Here is a 4,904-nt window from a genome sequence, read left to right as displayed (position 1 = left end):
GGCATGAGTGGTGCCTCTCCTTTCTGGCTGTAAATTTCCAGAAAAGGAGAATTATGATGCATTTTTTTTTTTTATGGGGGAAGGATCTTTGCTTAAGTCAGCAAAAAAAGTTTAGGTGAGGGTTTTTTTTTTTTTTTCTGTATATGTCTTTTTACTTTTTGTAGCTTCTGTTTGTTCTGATGTTTTTCAACTTAATATAATCTTCATACCACATCAGTGAATTCAAATTGGTCCTATTACAGGTGACCTAGTCTCAAACTGCATGAGAACCTAAGATAATCTATACTGGATACTGTCAAAAACACATTTGAATGTGTTTGGTTACTTCTTATTAATCACATTAACTTGATCAGTAAATTTATTAGAACATAGCAACAATGAGCAATCAATTTCAAATTTGATACCATGGAAATTGAATTCTGGCTTTACCACTTTATGAACTTAGGAATGCTTCCTAATTCTCCTTAGTTTAAATCATTTATGAAGAAAAAAATACATATATATATGTATTTTAATGTAATTTAATATATGTATTATATATATATATATATATATATATATATATATATATATATATATTAAGGAGCAAAACAATGAGGATTAAAATGGACTATTAAATAAATATTTTAAATCCCAAGTAAAAGAATAATTTTTATATAAAACAATAGGTACAAACTCTTTTAAAAGGTATACATTATGCTGTCTGTGTATTTTTAAATCAGAGAAGTATAATATGGTTTGCATACATTTATTTTAACTTTATCACCATGAAAGGTTTTCATGAGAGAGTTCTACTTTCAAAATAGTTTTGTGAAGTGCTACAGGGACTTGCTCCCCAATGAAACAGGCACAATTGGTGAAAATTCTTTTTAAAAAATGTAACCATAGAATATCTCTGAAAATTGACCTAAGAGCATACAGAAAATAAAGAAGGCTTTATTTTAAAAATGCCTGCTAAACCTCAGTAAGTAGGATGGCATTTATACCACAGCATGCTCCTTATCTTCCTTCTCTAGCTCAGCATAATAGAAAGTGCACTCTGGATGGGTGTATCCAAGAACACAGAACTCCTTCCTTCACCCAACTTAAAGTTGAAGGCTATGGCATCTCCGTGAGATAGGCAGGCTACTAGCATTTCTCATTCCACTCAGCTATGTTACAAAGGATAAATTATAGGTGAGTGCAGCCAAGTCCTTGTAGGATTTCTTCTTCGACCCAGTCTCCACTTGTAGAGCTAAGGCTCTACCACAGCTTTGACAGACTAAGAATAGTGGGGACCTGGTTGCCATCATACCTAAACTTGTTCATAGGGCAAATATTCTGCTCCAGGAAAAACAAGCCAACAAGATAGGAGCCCACCACCCTTTTCCAGGGTCTTACTTTTGTCTAAGAAGTGTCACTCCAAAAGTAGACCTCTGTCTCCACTCACACCTCCAAGTTAGTGGCTCAGATGTTCTGTACTGGAGGAAAGGCAGGCCACAAGAACAGAGAGCTAATTCTACAACAATAATTACCACTCTAAATGGCACATGGTATAAAACCAAGTAACATAGTTTCTTGCAAGTTCATGGACATTTTATGACCATCAGGTGTTACCAAAGATGCCAGGAGACATGAGAGGAGATTGCTAAAGCCTCTACTGTGACAACAGTGAAGGAGATTTGGGGTAGAGAAGGTGAGGAAGGTGTGGGGCAAATGGGAGTGCCTTTGTATTCCAATTGGGCCAGATTCTGGAGCCTGTTGTTATAAGGACCTCTTAATAGTGGGCTGATGTACAAGTAAAACCATAAATGAGCTTAAGTAAAATTTGTCAATGAGGTATGTGTTGCCTTGACTTGGTGTCAGTTGCTACTTTCTAATTGTAAATAAACTAATCTAGCCTTTATTATCTTCACATCCTAATTATAACTTAATTTCTCTGATTTTAGTCAAAAAATATAAAGCCTTTACTCCTTATTATGAGTCTCTTCTTCTCAACTATTACCTACATTTCAAGGTGTTTTTTTTTTTTTGTTTTGTTTTGTAGGTAGAGTGTTTTGCATACACAAATCAATGAGTAATCACTTTTAAAACCTAAAAATTGAAATATCTAATACCTGAGGAAAGTCAAGCATTGGATTTAAAATAAGTTTAATAGTTTATGCCTTTTACTTCCACATACATCATCATGATAAATTCTGTTTATATTGCAATGCATTTTATTATTTTTTGAAGAAGCTTGCATATTATATATTTGTTATTTAAGATATTTTATGATAATGCTAAAATATTTTAAATATAAACATATAAGAAGCTACAAAATAAATCATTTAAAAATACCTTTTCCCATGAAATATTTGGGCAAATAGCAGAGTCTATCTTGAGTTATATAGTTTTCAAAATTAAATTAATGTCTAATTTGTAAAGGCTCTCTGTAAGTCTCACATTTTCATGTTTCACAAACTCCAACTATTCTTTATATATAGCAATATTTTATGTAATAGTTGGGTCTGAATGCCCAGAAATATCAAATATTTTTATGTCTGGATTTTCCCCCCTTGTTTCATGGATTACAAAATATTAAATATATCATGGGATATATCTGAAATGAATCAAATTCTGGTGTCCCAACACAAAAAGTAAAAAGGACACTGCCTTCTTTTAATCAGCTTTAGAGTAAGCAAGGAGCATACACACTAAAAATCAATGGAGACTGACTGGCTCCTAGCACTGAGCTGCCAGCTAGAATTTGCTCAGCCATCTCTATCTGCTGTTATTATCCCTTTCCAAGTATTTTGTTGTTGTTAAGACCAGAAGGCCCAAGGAATTCCGAAATTGTTCTACTTTTAAATTTGTAGACTGTAAGTCAATGGAGTATTCTCCTGCTTGAAACTAGAACCTCAAAATTTAAAAATAGGAAAGAGTGTTTGTATTTGGGGATTTAATGCAGAAGAATATTGACTAGAAAGCTCTAAATTAGTAGTTTGGAGGTAGATAACAGTTGAGGAAAGATAAGATACAGCAGTAAAATTCCTTTATGGATGGAAATGATAAGATGTTGGGGAGCAAGGATTCCTATCCCCTCAAAGATGTTTCTAGCTGGACTAAGAAGCAGATCGACATGAGAAAGATTAACAAGAGAAAATCACACTGAAGAGCATACATGGGGGAAATCCACACGGACATGGAAATTCCAAAGACAGTCAGGAAAAATGAGGTTTATATATCATTCTGGACTAAGAAGAAGGGGCCGGATTCTGGGACTTCAGAAGGAAGGAATGCACGACACAGGGTGGTAAGAAGAGCAGGTATTTGATAATTAGATGTTTGCCTTATCATACAGATGGGTCACTCAGATAAAAATTCATCTGTTAATAATCCTTATTCTGGGAAAGGCCCCCAATTTAGATTCTTCTCTGTGGTTAAGGAAGGGACAAAAGTTTCTCTTGAATCTTCAGGGTCTCAAGTGCCTTCAGCTCAAAATAATCCACATGTCAAAGTGGCACATTCTGGGGGGCTGTTCTGAGCCCCTTCAGAGAGATATTGAAGAGAGGCAAATCAGTATGGGCCCAAATAAAAACAAAAGATATCAAATGTAATAGATAGAATTCTGAATTATCAAACAATTTCAAACATAGTCAAACCCAATCATTCTTGAAAAAACAGAGTGCAGTACTTATATATAAGGGTGTGTATTTGAAATAGTTTGTGAAAATACATATGCATTTCCCAACAGTCACAACAAATCATTGTTTTAGGTACTATTAAAATATGCAATATGAAACAAATGAAACAATTAAAGAATACTTCAGGGTTTCCCAAAGCTTTTAAAAGCTGTATCGTATTTATTGAAAATACAATGTTATACTACTTCAGGGAATAAAACAAGTTTCTCTCCCTCCTAACAAAATAATGTTTTTTTTTCTTATTTTTTCTTATTTTCAGCAAAATTCTGCATAGTATATTTTTATTGACAGAAAGAAAATCCTAAATATGTAGCTTTGGAAGTCAGTAAATTAATGATTAAGAAGAATAAATTAATCTAAGCCAAAAGATAATCAACTTCAAATTTTAATAGGTTAATTCTTATAGTGCAAAGATTTGTCATATATAAAGACAGTGTGGTATTGGCAATGGAATAGATAAATAGATCAGTGAAACAGAACAAAGAGCCCAGAAATCAATCCACATAAAGGTAGTCAACTGATATTTGACAAAGTAGCAAGGCAATAGAATGGACCAGAGACAGTCTTTTTAACGAATGGTCCTGGAACATCTGAACATCCACATGACAGAAAAGTGTATCTGGGCACAAACCTTACACTGTTCACAAGAATTAACTCTAAATAGATCACACACCTACATGTAAAATGTAAAGCTATAAAATTCCTAAAAAATAACATTAGATTTGTTTTTTCTCCAGATTTGATTTGGGTATGGTGATGACTTTTTAGATACAACATCAAAGTCATGACCAATAAAAGAAATAATTGATAAGATGGACTTCATTAAATGAAGGACTTATGCTTTGTGGAAAACAATGTCAACAGAATTAGAAGACAAGCTGGGAGAAAATATTTGTAAAAGACAAATCTGATAAAGGATTGTTACCCAAAGTATACAAAGAACTCTTAATATTCAACAATAAGAAAACAAAAAACTTGATTTAAAAAAGGTCCAAGGACTTCATAAGTGCCTGGGTGGCTCAGTCGGTAAGTGTCCGACTTCGGTTCAGGTCATGATCTCACAGTTTGTGAGTTTAAGTCCTGCATCGGGCTTTGTGCTGACAGCTCAGAGCCTGGAGCCTGCTTCAGATTCTGTGTTTCCCTCTCTCTCTGCCCTTCTCCAACTTGTGCTTTGTCTCTCTCAAAAATAAAATAAAAACATTAAAAAAGGATAAAAAATAAATTTAAAAAATAAAAAAA

This window comes from Panthera uncia (assembly GCF_023721935.1).
Source record: "Panthera uncia isolate 11264 chromosome A1 unlocalized genomic scaffold, Puncia_PCG_1.0 HiC_scaffold_16, whole genome shotgun sequence".
In the NCBI taxonomy this organism is placed as follows: Eukaryota; Metazoa; Chordata; class Mammalia; order Carnivora; family Felidae; genus Panthera; species Panthera uncia.
Note: the sequence above shows the minus strand (reverse complement) of the source record.